The sequence below is a fragment of the Balaenoptera musculus genome, chromosome 4 (genome assembly GCF_009873245.2).
Source record: "Balaenoptera musculus isolate JJ_BM4_2016_0621 chromosome 4, mBalMus1.pri.v3, whole genome shotgun sequence".
NCBI lineage: Eukaryota > Metazoa > Chordata > Mammalia > Artiodactyla > Balaenopteridae > Balaenoptera > Balaenoptera musculus.
In genome coordinates, this window is record NC_045788.1 from 75,426,483 (window position 1) to 75,441,557 (window position 15,075).

The following is a 15,075-nucleotide window of genomic DNA, read 5'->3' on the forward strand; positions in this document are numbered from 1 at the left end:
TGTGCCTAAGGAGGTTCATTACCTCAGTGTTGGGGGCCAACTAGATGTCCGTCTCTAAGGCACATGCAAGTAAAACTTGGTATATGCATACAGCAGAGTAATGAACTAGACATTCATACAGCAATCTGGATTGATCTCAAGAACAGAGGTGAGAGAAAAAAAAAAACAGAATGAGATTTATAGCCAATTCCGTTTATGTATTACACACCCACATAAAACAGCCTTGTGTATTTTTGTAAGGGTGCTCATATATCTAAATATATATCTGTCAGATGGATTGGAAGGACTGTATTAAATATATTAGAGTGGATGCCTATGGGAGGAGGGCAGGAAGACTGGGAATGGTGGGTGAAGGGAAAAAACATTAAAATTAAATATTTTTTCTTAAAAAGAAAGAGGGTCATTCCATGGATAGATGATGATATTCCATGAACTGAGAATGGGATTAACTCAAGCGTGTGCACCTGAATCCCAAAGGATACAAAAAAGAAAAAAAATTAAGAGATAGATGGATAGATGATAGGTAGATGATTGATAGATAGATGATTGATAGATAGGTAGATAGATAGATAGATAAATAAACTTTGCCTTTCACATTCAAAATGAAAGAACTAACTGTTCCCTGGTGTGGTGTATTAGTTTCCTATTGCTGCCATAACAAAGTTCCACAATTTTAGTGGCTTAAAACAACATAAATTATTGTTGTACAGTTCTGCAGGTAACAAGTCCAACACAGGTCTCACTGGGCAAAAATCAAAATGTCATCAGGGCTGCGTTCCTTTCTGGAGGCTCTAAGGGAAATCCATTTCCTCGCCTTTTCCAGCATGTAGGAATCACCCACATTCCTTGACTCATGGCCCTCTTCCTCCACCTTCAAAGCCAGTAAAGGCAGGTCTAATTTTTCTTACATATCCTTCTCTGACTCTGACCTTCTCTTCTGCCTCCCTTTTCCACTTTTCAGGACCTTTGTGATTACATTGAGCCCACCTGGATAATCCAGATATATCTCCATAACCTAAAATCGTCTAATTCCCCAATACCATGTAAGTTAACATATTCACAGGTTTCAGGGATTCACAAGTTCCATGTTGACATTTTGGGATCCACTATTCTGCCTACCACACCTGGGCATATGGAAAATCATGATAAGCACAAAACCACGTGTCCTTTGTTATTTTAAGTCAGTTATTCAGCTAAATAACAAAAACAAAACAAAAGTGTGTTGAGTCCTACTATATGCCAGATCCCTGTGATAAGAGCTGAGATTAGAGTAGGGGTCAGGGATTGGGAGTTTGATGATTTCTCCCTCCCTTTCAAACAAAATTCCCATTCTGGCTTATTTTAGCTAAGGGATAAATGAGAAGTAATCTGCTTAAACCATTCTCATTACGTTGTAAATGACTGGCCTATGGTCACCTTCTAGAAGAGACGTTTACATTCTTTTTTAAAGGAGCTCCCTAACGCAGTGCTTCTTCTTTTTTTTTTTTTTTTAACATCTCTATTGGAGTATAATTGCTTTACAATGGTGTGTTAGTTTCTGCTGTATAACAAAGTGAATCAGCTATGCATATACATATATCCCCATATCCCCTCCCTCTTGCGTCTCCCCCCCTCCCTCCCTATCCCACCCCTCTAGGTGGTCACAAAGCACCAACCCAGTGCTTCTTAACCTCTAATGAGCACACAAAACAGCTGGGAATCTTGGCAAATGCAGTTTTGATCCAGTAGGTGTGGCATGGGGCCTGAAACTCTGCTTTTTGACAAGCTCCCTCCCAGGTGGTGCTGATGCTGCCTGCCCAGGTCGCCAGGTGGAGGAGCACAGCCCTAACTCAAATAAAGCTCATACCCTAAGCAGTACTTAGTCTGACCTTGCCACCGACCTATCCTTATGAAGGGTTTGCCTCCATCTAAGAGTTTATAGTAGTCAATCGATTTGCCAAAACATCACACTTTGTCACTGACAAAACACCTGTAGTAGAGGGGACACTCTGCCTATTGGTAATGGCCTTGGTTTCCCACCAAGGTTTCTGACCAAGACTCAAATTTATCCTTAGATATGGAGCATACTATTTACAATCCTTGATATAATAGTGAGTCACTTGTCTCCTAGACCAGGACTTCCAATATCCAAGGCTGACACCCCCCAGACAGTGACCCAGTGACCCAGTACCTGGATTCATACATATTGTCGGAAATTTATAAGGTTTGATCTATTTAAGGATTCCCTAGACAAGGGAATAAAGACTGATTTAAGATTCAAAGTTATCTGTTGAACAGGGTTGAGCTTTTGCATACTAGCTCCTTCAGGGCGGTGGGGAGAGATGAGCAGGAAGCAACAGAATCTCTACAGGTAGCTTAGAGATCATCTTGATAGGGACCTCTGGCCAATGAAACAACCTTAGTAAAGTTCAGGGACCAATGAGAGGACACATGATTGCATCAAGGTGAATTGATAATGTAATGTGTAAGGTGAACGAATGCAGCGTGTTCCTGTATATACCACATGGCTGCTCCTGATTCCTGAGCTTGGGCAATACCACTTCAGGGAACACTTCTCAGCGCTGATGCACTTTGATGTCCTCTGACCTACGACTTCCCCAAATCTTTGTTTTGGCCTCAGAAAGAGATCACACTGGGGAAAGGAAGCAGATCTATACCTGCAGTTCCATACCTTCTATCTGCAAGATAGCTAGGTCCATCTCATCTCCTTGGCCGAGCGCTGTTACGTTGTTTCCCGCAAGGCTTCCTTGAGGAGCCCCCATTTTATGTTCTGTCTAGGTCTCCTTCCCACCTTATCCTGGGTGGGTAATTGCTAAAAACTCTCTTGTATGGGCTAACACTACTGGGGCCCCCTGATCTACCCTCAGCATTCATCCAAGTATTAGAATATAGAATTTTACCCCTGGCAGCAGCTTTTAAGACACAGTCTAATATGCACCACTGTATGGATAAAGAAAAGGAAGTCTACAGAGGGGAGTAAGTAGATCAAGATCAACCGCAGTTCATGGCAGAGTCTATATCCAAACCTAGCTCACAGAGGTCAGGTGACTTGTTAGAGGTCATATGTCCAGTTGATGGCAACACTGAGTCGAGAACCCAACTCCAACTCCAAGACTTTTTTCCACTACAGCCTCCTTCAACCACAGCTAGAACACCACTGCCCACCTCTGATGGGAGGACACCCCGTTATTGATTCACTAATGCCTTTGAAGATATTCACCTTGAGGGCTGAGGGTCAAGGTCTGCTTTGGGCGAAAGGGTAAATGGCGCTACCTGGGAATGCTACTGACCAAGTCTGGTCTTTTATCTCACGACCGTGTCAGCCTTCCCACCTAATTCCGTTTTTATGGCTTAAGATTTTTAATTCTTTTCCTACCCAATCCCTGTTTCTGGCCATGCGTGATTACTATCCTGCTATTTCAAGTTTCTCTCCAGTTGGGTAAGTCTCCAATCTTTGTCCTAGCACAAGGTTTTTCCTTTTGATTTCATCTCACCTGCCTGGAGGGTGTGGTGCGGGGAGCAACTTACCTTCGCACCCTTCTGTTCACGTCTCACTCACTTCTTCCCACCTCTCCACTTTTCACCACTGTCTTACTTCCCATTTCCTCTCTCCCTTCCACTTCTCTTGGAATGATGGCCCCTGACTTTCTTGCCCCCATCAAGATGGATGGCTTTCCTCCCTCTACTTAAGGGGGGGGGGGGAGCCGTGAAAGCCCCAAATGCCATCTTTCATCTTATTTCCTATTTCAGCACATATCCTATTTATAACTCTGCCTCCTTCTTAGCAGATTGACACAGCACTCTGCTTGGTTCCCAGAATAAATGCAATTCAAGAATGAGTGGCAAGTCCAGGCTCCCAGGATTCTTCTGTAGGCAGGCATTTGTTAGGAGTGTTGCTGCCAGCACTGGAGAAGTGCCTCTGCTGCATCTGTGCTTCTCTGAGCCCATCTTCCGCTGTCCTGGAAACTCCTTCTATAGAGGATTTTCTTCCTGGCAGATTTCACTTCCTGATCATGTTAGCACCAGCTTACATTAAAGGTGTTTTTTACTCCCCTAGCGTACATTGACTACACTATAGAAGATACTTAAGAAATACTGGTTGGGTGAATGAATGTTGGCATATTAATAATAGGTCATAACTGAGTTTGTAGGAAGCCAATTTGGAATTATAGCTGATTGACAAAGTGAACAATACACATTAAAATTCACATTTTAAAAGTAAAAACCAATTTCATATTACACCCAATATTGCTGATGTTCCCAAATCATTATAAAACCTGAATGAAGGAGCAACATTTACAGAGCAACTTCCACTATTAGGAACTGTACTTTGCTTAAATGATTTCATTTATTCTACAACCTCTGAAATAGGTACTGAAATTATCCTCATTTGGGGGTAAAAAAACACAGACTCAGGTAGGTGAGCAGTTTGGCCTAGGTCACAGAAAGAGTAAGTGAATTCAACCCAAGCTATGTGCCTTCAAAGCTCACTTTAAAAACTGAGAGAGGATTTGGGGTCTCTGAACACAGCATCTAAAGTAGCACACGCTAATAACTTCTGGTTCAGTCTGTGTCCCCTTGTCTATTTCTCTCCTGCTTGGCACATTGTAGATGCTCAAACAAATATTTGTTGAATTAAGTTATTGAATGTACCATTTAGACTCAGTTTCTTAACCTGGCATTATTCTAATTTTCTGGGCTTGACATACACGCGTCAGAAGAAACCCAGCATCGAGCTTTGGAGGGTTATCAGATGGGGATGCATGAGCCAATGTTTCTGTCTTCATAAAGGAAAACAGATATGGGATGAAACCTTAACAGGCAGGATTTAGGTCAGAACTAAAGGAAACACTGTAGATACTGGACCGGGCCACTGAAGAAAACCAAATGTTTTGTCTGCAGATCCCCATCTCTCTGAGATGAGCCAGATTCCTGCCTGCTGGGAAGGCTCTGCTTCTGCGGGTCTGCAGAGGCACCAGAAGCTTCTCTTCTGCACTTGTGGTAACAGTAGGAAGAGTGCTGCAGAAACTGCCCTAGTTCAATGGCACCCTCTTCACAGTAATGTGGAGTTGTTAGTTCCCTTGATTGCTCTCTGATGCGTAGCTTTAATTGTATCCTGGCTTTTATGTAGAGAATAGAATCATGTTCCCAAGAGGATAGCTAGGAAAACCCACTGCCAGCCTCCAATACAAAGAGGAGACTGCAGAAACTGCTGCTTCATGGGTGGGCACAGGAGAAAGGAGATGAGGGAGGACAGCTGCCTCCAAAGGCGTGGGGTTTATGCATGGAAGGATCACTGTCCCCTTCGCCTCTTCTAAGAGTATAAACAGCAGAATCTTACTCATAGGAAACTGCCTGGAAATTGCATAGGAAATTTCCTATGCATAGGAATTGCCTGTGGAGGAGGGTTTATGTGGTGCTGAAAAGCTACCATCCTCCCAAAAAGCTGTCCCTCACCCACACTGGAGCTTCCATGGACTAATACCACTACTGACATAATTGTCTATTGCCTTCCTCAATTTTCATGCATGTTTCTATGCAATTGAGATCATACTGTATATACATTTTGCAATCTGCCTTTTTCACGTAACACTGTAGTTTATAAGCCTTGGAGGGTGGGAGGATATGGTGAAATCCAGCCATTTTATAGTTGAGGGTGATATCAGGCGGAAACAGCAACAACAACCAGCACTGCTGGGGCGGCTCCTGGGAGCTGGACCAGTCCTGTCCCACCGGTGGTAGGGTTCACCCATTTATACAACGTCCTGAGGCAGTAGGCAGTGGTTGGCTCTAGGAGTTAGGATTAAAGGAGTTTTTTTTAAAAATCTGCTCTTAACTTTTTTTTTTTCCAAATTTCATAATAAACCAATATCACCTTTATAGTCAGAAAAAAATTATTGTAACTGTTTCTTCTCTGTGCTGCCAAGAAAGAAGCAAGGCATTAGAATCTGAACCAGCTGCAGAACAGCAAGCCACCCAGGCTCATCTCACCATGCTTCAGGCTCTCCATCTAATGGGAAAATCACCCTGGACTCTCTCAGAGTAGAGACTGTAACACCATCACTATCATACAGAGAAGGTATATGGGACAAGGTAAAGAGATTAGCAGCCTGGATCTGGGAGGTGGCTGAGCTTCATGGTCCACAGCTGCCCAAGCCTCCAGAGCCCGCCCCCCCAAGCCTCTCAGAGGAAGAGCATTCATTCACCTTATTTATGATCATAACCTCCCGACGTAGGCATCACTGAGAACAGGTTGGAACCCAGGTATCTTTAGACCCTGAAAAAAGGAGTCAAGCTACTTTCCTTTCCCATTGCTCACTTACAGAGCTGACTAATTCATTATGCACAGGAGACACAGTGCCTAGGGACCAAAATACTTTTAGGGGTCCATAAAAATGTTTTAATATATTATATTAATGTATTTGCCATATGCCAACACAGTTGTAAAATATAAGTTTTGATATTTTTAATGGTGGAAGGGGCCCACAAAAGCAAATGTGCCCAAGATCCATGAAAGTCATGACGTGGTCCCACTCAGCCTACGTCAGCTTCATTTTTTCTGGGCCCCATTATGAAATCACCAAGGTGGATTATGGACCAGAATGCCTACCATTCCTCTTCTTTATCTTTCTGGTACAAAGGAAACAGAACTTGGTGTGGATATTGGCATGACAAATAACCAGAACCGTGAGGTGAGACTGAGACCTCCACAGTAGAATTAGGCAGATGGAGACATATTTCGCAGACAGCAGAAGAAATAGGTCTTTTAATTGCCCACACAAACAACCACTATAACACAGGAAGGACAAGAAGCCATAACTCTAGGAAATAACTTGGCATTTCCCCCTTTTCTTAAGAATGATTATCCCTTATTCCTTAGGATAAGGTTTCTGTAAAATGTGAACACCCCTTCTAATAACTCTGGTCCTTCTTTTCAAATTAGAGTTATAAATAAATAAGTACAATTTGCAAACCATTTGATTACATCCCTGTAGTTTCCCAAGATTCCCTAAGGAGGCACTTACACCAATTTTTGCATCATTAATATTTAAATAAAACCTTGAATTTAATTGTGGGACAAACAGGCATTTACCAAGCACATGTTTGGGCACAATGCAGCACGAGTTTTAGACTTAGGGAACCAGTGGAACATTTGGTCTTTGCAGACCAGTGATAGAATAATGCAGCAAAGACTTTTGAAGGGAGAGAATATTGGTTTCAGGAGAGGAAGCCAGGGCAAAAACCCCCAGTTTTACTTGGAGTCCCTTATTCAGCAACCACAAATACACGGACTGCCATCAGCTACCAGGAAGTAAGCAGAACAGAGCAGCTGAGCAGGCAACCTCAAGTCCCAAGCCCAAGCCTCAGTCATTTTTAAAACATCAAGGAAAAGTTACTAAGTTCAAATCACCAAAATATCTGTGGTACAAAAGAAAATAAGTAATTTAAATTCCAAATGCTTTGTTTATAAAATGAGGTGATTTTTCAATACATTTTATTGTAATTTTCATTGGTAAACATTTATAGAGCACGGCACTTTGCCAAGAGAGTGTACACGATATGCTCAATAGCTCAAGCCACAGGGGTTTGCAATGTGTTTGGGAAACATGAGAAATACCAGATGTAAATGGATCACAGCAGTGTGGGGCGTACATGCCGAATGACACGGGAACAGTCCTGACTCTAAGTTCTGCATGGGAGCCAAGAGAAAGGCGAATCCTCAAGTGACTGACGTGTCATTGAGGATCCAGCAGGAAGCAGATGGCACTCAAAGGATTTAACTGAGAGTTTAAGAAAACACTGACTGGGGTGTGGGCAGAATTAGCCAACTGATCACAGTGGCAAACAGGTCTAGCAGCAGTGGGATGCTGGTACCACTCTTGGCCTGAAGGGGCAGAGCAAGGAACGAGGTCATGGAGCCCCACTGAGTGCTGCTGCCTGAAGAGGGGGTGCTCCACAGGAGCTGAGGCCAGAAGCTCAACATGGGGCTTGCGTAGTAAATCCCCAACCTCTGGTCACCTGCTGATGCCTCCCACAGGCCCAGCCAGAAACTGGAGGGCAAGGGAGCCGGGAGATGCAGCCGTGGGGCACAGATCAGGAGAGACAAGAGTGGAGAGTGGACACAGGGGGACAAATGGAGACTAGCCCAGCGCACAGTCTGGACACCTTACTATGGGCTTTCAGAGAAAGGGGAGATCTCTTGGCGTAAAAATGGAAGGGGGAGGGCACCTTGGGCAAAGGAAGACATGCGTATATAAGAAACGGGAAATAATTTATCTTTCAGCCAAGGAATGTGTGCCAAGTGCATTTTCTGAAGAAGAGGCGGGCTGCAACGTTCAGGAAGGTTGGAGGAACAGACGTCTGTGGTGGGTAATACTTCGTGCATTGTAAGATACTTAGCAGCATCCTTGGCCTCAATAGTACCCCACCCCCAGTTGGAATAACAAAAAGTGTCTTCAGACATGTCCTCTAAGGGGATGCAAAATTGTCCCCAACTGAGAACCACTGGGAAAAGAAAGGAAACGAGACTATAATCAGAAATCTGTTGAAACACAGGGCAGACAGGAGATTCTAAAGGCTTAGAACAATGTGGAACAGTAAGATGGACAAGAGAAGGACAAATGACACAGACCCTTAAAAAGAGGAGCAGGCAGGCTGTGTGAGGAGAGGGGGGAGCGGTCGAGGGTAACTTTCAGGTTTGCAGATTGGACAGCAGGGAGGATGATATCTCCACTGACAGAGCAAGGAAGGGCTGAGGATGGTCTTAGGCAAAAATGATATGTCTGTTGTGAACTTATTTGAAGGAAGCCAAGGATGTTTAGACAAGGCACTGAGTTGAGAAGGGAGATTGGGACTAGAGGTGTAAATTTGAGTCATCCACACAGAGACAGACTTCTATCCTCCTATGGAGAGAAGGAAAAGTAGAGAAAGCCAAGGACTAAGGTTTTCTTTTTTCTTTTTTTTTCAGGGGAGGAGGGGGGGGCGTGGGGAGGAATGGTGTTCCTATTTAGAAGAAGCATGTGGGATGGAAACAAAAGGTTCCAGAGACAAGAAAACCAGGCAGTTTTCTGAGGGGGAAACGGGCTGAAGTCCAGCTCCTGCCCCACTCAGCAGTTCCCTTGTCCCAGGGACTATGCCTGCCTAAAAAGGAGAGACCACCTTTTTCTAATGTATATAAAGGTGCCACGTAGGCTGGGGGTGGTACTGAGGAGACTCAAAGCCCCCCACAGAAGCCACAGGAGGGAGGGAAGTCAAGGAGGGAGGAGCCTTGTTGGTCCCACCTCCCCAGTGGTTAATGGTCCTCTTTTTTTTTAATCACTCAAATCTGTAAAGAAGTAGACTTTGACTATGTAGACATTTTCACTTAAGTGGAATAAACAGTTTGTTCTCCATAAGTGAGTGGTAATAGGAGGTATTACCTCTCCAGAGTTCTGAAGAAAAAGTTACACACAGATATAAGCGGGAGGATCATGGGATCCAGAAACACAAGGGGTATCTGTGCTTCCCTGTCTCTGCGGTTCTCTCTGAAGAAAGATGATGGATCTTCTTGCTTTTTTCCCTCACGAAGATTCATTTTGTGGTAGGCAGAACTCTCAGATATCCCCCAAGATTGTGGGCCCCTGGTGTATGTGCACTGTACAGTCTCATCCCTTTGAGTGTGGGTAGGACCTGTAAATACAATGGGATACCACTCCGTGAGTAACGTCATGTGGCAAAAGGGAATTTTCAGATGTAATCAGGTCCCCAATTAATTGACTTTGAGTTGATCAAAAGGGAGATTATCTTGGATGGGCCTGACCTGATCAGGTGAGTCTTTAATACAGACAAGCAGATGCTTTCTGCGGACTGGAGGAAAGCCAACAGCCATGCTGTGAAATGCTGTGAGGGCCACATAGCTGGGGCCTGAAGATGGCTTCTAGGGGTGGAGAGGGATTCCCGGCCAATAGCCAGGAAGAACACAGGGACTTCAGTCCTACAGCCACAAGAAACTGAATTCTGCTGACTGCTAGTGAGCATGGGCCCCAAGCCTCATACCAGCTGCACCTGACACCTGAATTGTAGCCTGATGAGACCCTTAGCAGAGGACTCAGCTAGCCTTTTCCTGGGTTCCTGCCCCAAGGACACTGAGATCGTAAATTTACGTTGTTTGTGATAATTTGTCATACAACAAAATAAAACAAATGCCTTTATGGAGAGAAATCATGTCCACAGGGGGTACTGTCTCCACAAGGAGACTGACAACCGCACCACACAGCTGAGCCCCAGGAGTACATGGGGCCTGAGCGGAGACCAGACTGGGGTGCGACCGTCAGTACTCCTCGGTCCCAGCCTCACCGTGACCCAAGCAGCCTGTAGGATGGGGTCACATCTCATTTCCTGGAAACGGCAAACTTAAACTGAAGATCTAGGAATGTGAACCATGACATAAGCCACACAGGAGAGGCTGGACTTATTTTCTGAGCTAAGATGGTGGTGACACAAGGACGGTCAGGAGTCTTACCCTCATGCCACACTTTTCCTTACTTGACCAAATACAACTTTAGCCCCTAAGACACCGAGCTGAAAAGGCTGAATGGACACTGAAGTATCACTTTTCAGGAGGGCCTCTTGGAAGTAGGAAGGAGGAGGAAGAAAAGTGGAAGAAGAGGAAAAAAAGGAGAACGTTATTCAGTAAACAAATATTTATGGTGCCCATTATGTGTGCAGTCCTGTTCAAGGCCCCAGAAACACACATGAATAAAACAAAAACCCATGTACTCCAGTGAGAGAATATAGGTAAATTGATAAAAACAAATCTTTAAAAATACATAGCATGTAGTGATAGTAAGGTAGGAGGCTGGTATTCAATTTTAAATAGAGGGGGGGTCCACGAAGTCTCCCCCAAAAGGTGATGTTTGAAATAGACCCAAAGGAGTTGCGGAGTGAACCATGTGGTTATCTGAGCAAATCACATTCCAGGCAAAGGAAATACAAGTGCAAAGGTCCTGGGGCAGGGGAGGGCCTGGCCTTGCTAAGGAAGAGCAAGACACCCAGTGCCACTGGAGGGAAATGAGGAAGGAGAAAATGATGGGTCCAGAGAATTTAAGGCCTTGCAGATCACTTTGTCTTTTGACAAAGTGAGGTGGGAGTCATTGAGGACTCTGAATGGAAGAGTGACGAGATCAGTCAGGTTTTCAAAGAATCGCTCTGGCAGCTGAGCTGAAAATAGACTATAGAGTGGCAAGGGCAGAAACAGAGAATTGAGTTAGGAAGGCACTACAGTGGTCCAGGTGTGAGATGAGGTTTACTCAAACCAGTGTGTTGGTGTTAGAGGAGGTGAGAAGCACTCAGATTCTGGATATCTTTTGAAGGTAAAGCCAACAGTATTTGCTCAGATTGGATGTAAGGTGTGAGAGAAAAAGCAGCCAGGGATAATGCCAAGGTTTTTAGCCTGAGCAACTGGAAGGATGGAGTTGCATTTGCTGATATGGGGAAGACTAGAGGAACTGGTTTGGAAAGGAGTATCAGGAGTGCAGTGCAGGGCGCGTTAAGTTCCAGAAGCCTCTTAGTGGTGCTATCAAGTAGACAGCTGGATATGCGGGTGTGGAGTGTAGGAAAGGATTAGAGTTGGAGCTATAAATTTGGAATCGAAAACATGAGATTGGATGAGATAAAAAAAGGGGGTGAGTGTTGATGGGCAAGTCCAAGGGTAAATCCTGGGACACTCCCACATTAAGGTATCAGGGAGGGGAGGAAGGACCAGTGTCTTAGTCAGTTTGGGTTGTGTGGTATCGTGATTTATAATAAATACATATTTGGTCTTTGTTGTTTCTGGAACCCTCGGAAATTCCAAGGGTTCCAAAAAGCCTTGGAGTTTCCTAAGTGATGAGAACGACAAAGGTGACTTTTGTTATGTTAATAAAGTGACTTTTGGATGTCACTAAGGATGGGGGCTGATTGCCAGAAGAACTAGACATGTCATTAGAGGGTTGGAAATTTCAGTACCACTCCTCTGGGGAAGGGAAAGGGGCTGGAGGTTGAATTCAATCACCAATGGTGGGTAATAATTTTATCAAACATGCCTATGTAATAAAGCCTTCATAAAACCCCAAAAGGACAGAGTTCAGAGAGCTTCCAGGTTGATGAACCAGAATGCATTCACGTGCCACAGAGCAAGGCCCCAAGCTGCACAGGGACAGAAGCTCCTTTATTCTGGACCTCACCCTATGTATCTCTCATCTGACTGTTGATTTGTATCCTTTATAATAATCCCGATCTAGTGAGTAAACTGGTTTCATGAGTTCTATGAGCTGCTCTAGCAAATTAATTGAACCCAAGGAGGGGGTTGTGGGACCTGTGATTTATAGCCAGTCGGTCAGAAGCACAGGTGACAACCTGGATTTGAGACTAGCATCTGAAGTGGAGGGCAGTCTTGTGGGACTGAGACCTTACCTGTGGAATCTGATGCTCTCTCCGGGTAGACAGTGTCAGAATTGAGTGGAATTGTAGGACACCTAGCTGGTGCCAGAGAATTGCTTGTTGTGTGCGGGAAAAACTGCACACATTGGAACTGGATGCAGAATAGCAGGCTGCTATGACAATATACCATAGACTGGGTGGCCTAAAAAACAGAAGTTTATTTCTCACAGTTCTGGAGGCTGGGAAGTCCAAGACCAAAGTTCTGGCAGATTCGGTCCCTGTGAGAGCCCGATTCAAGGCTTACAGACTGCAACCTTCTTGCTGTGCCCTCACATGGCAGAGAGAAGGTCCCTCCCTCTTCTTAAAAGGACACTAATCCAGTCATGGGGCTCCACCCTCATGACCTCACCTAAACCTAATCACCTCCCAAAGGTCCTGCCTCCAAATACCATCATACTGGGGTTTAGGGCTTTAACATATGAACTTGGGAGGACACAACATTCATTCTACAGCAACCGGCAAAATAGACTGAGAAGGAAGAGCTAATGAGGAAGGAGAAAAACCAAGAGTGTGTCATGTCCTAAAACCAAGAAAAGAGTTTCAAGGATGAGAGAGTGATCAACAGGGTCAAATGCTGCTGATGAGGCTAAGAGACAACCTTTGATTTAACATCATGTTGTCTGAGATCTTGACAAGAGTAGCTTCAGTGGAGTAATGAGGATGAAAGCCTGATTCAAGTGGACTCGAGAGAGACTGAGAGGACAAAAATTAGAGGCAGCAAGTACAGACAACTCTTCTAAAGAACTTTGCTGGGCTTCCCTGGTGGCACAGTGGTTAAGAATCCGCCTGCCAATGCAGGGGATGCAGGTTCGAGCCCTGGTCCGGGAAGATCCCACATGCCACGGAGCAACTAAGCCCGTGCGCCACAACTACTGAGCCTGTGCTCTAGAGCCCGTGAGCCACAACTACTGAGCCCGCGAGCGACAACTACTGCGCCCACATGCCACAACTACTGAAGCCCATGCACTTAGAGACCGTGCTCCGCAACAAGAGAAGCCACCACAACGAGAAGCCCGCACACCACAAGGAAGAGTAACCCCCACTCGCTGCAACCAGAGAAAGCCCGCGCGCAGCAACGAAGACCCAACACAGCCAAAAATAAATAAATAAATTTAAAGAACTTTGCAATAAGGGGAGCAGAGAAACGGGGCAAAGCTGGAGGAGAATATGATGGGAGAAACTGCCGAATATTTGTATGTTGATGAGAATAAGGGGAAAAATGAAATGATGAAAACATAGTCAATTCTCAATTACACAAGAAAACAGACAAAAAATAGTGTGACCTATTTGATGAGTTTACTTTAAAAGATCTTATGGACTAATATCTGAAACATATTTTTTTAAAGTGTATGTAAGTTGTGAAACATAATAAACACCCACAAACCCACCACCCACACCAAGAGCTAAACCACCACCAATCACATCTATCCATTTGCTCTTCTCTCTTCCATGCCCCCTGCCTCTCTCTTAGAAGAAAGCAACTTCCCTGAATTTTATGATTGTGAATTCTTTGTAAAGTTATATTCTCTTCACTACATTCTGTTGTATTTATTGACTGACAGAACTTCAACCTGGCCTCCTGCAGACTGTCACACCACTTCGGTCAGACAGTAACATGAAATTACTTTCTTACACCTAATCTCCCACACTAAAATTCCATTTTTCATCTTCCATCTCTAGCTTTGCCTAAAACTCCCCTTCTTCTGCATGAAGATCATTATTATTCTTTCTTCTCTGTATCATTTACCCTGCATGAAAGCAGGAAGGGCCCAGCACACCTTCTTCCCTTGTACACACACAGAACAGACCCTAGTGGCCACAGCATTCTTTTTCTCCTGGAAGATGCACCTGTAGCCCTCAAACCTCCAGCCTCCCCGTCCAATCCTAAGGCACACACTGCCCAGCAGATGCCTATACCAACAGCTGGTGGCCCCTCAACAGAGGGCTCAGGAAGGTGGGTGATGGCCAGTGATTCTGTTTCTTTTATCCCCTACTTGCCTGTGGACAAGTGGCCATCCTCAAGTCATCCAGAATTCTCCACGTGTGCAAGGACCCGCAAGACTCTGACAAATGCCAACAGACTGGACCCTTTACACATAGACGACAGCAAGCTCTGAAAGCCCTCTGCATACATAAACCAAAAACCCAGCTCCCCCACTTGCTCACAGACTCTTGAAATTGCTTTAAGGAGAGACAACAGCTTTTATCTCACAACTACAGAAACCTTTGAAGGCCCTGGATGAACTAACTCACTGATTTAGACCAGCGCACACTACTGTTGGACTGAAAGAGTGGATGACGCAATGGGCACCTTAAAAATGGGTATGAAATGACAAGGGTTATAGCAGAGAAAGAGGGGGCTTTCCTTGCCTCCTTGGGAGCTTAAGAAAGAAAAATCTTGAAATCAGAAGACTTTGGCAAAGGTCTTGTCAAACTTGGCCTCACTGCCAGCTGTCTGACCATAGGCAAGTTACTCAACCTTTTAAGCCTGTCTCTTATTTCTAAAATGAAGGTAAATATTGATGCCTACCTCCAGAGTTACTGTGAGATTTCGATGCCATTCTGCACGTGACTATTTTCCTTCTTTCCCTGTTGCCTCTGGCATCTTGAGCTCTG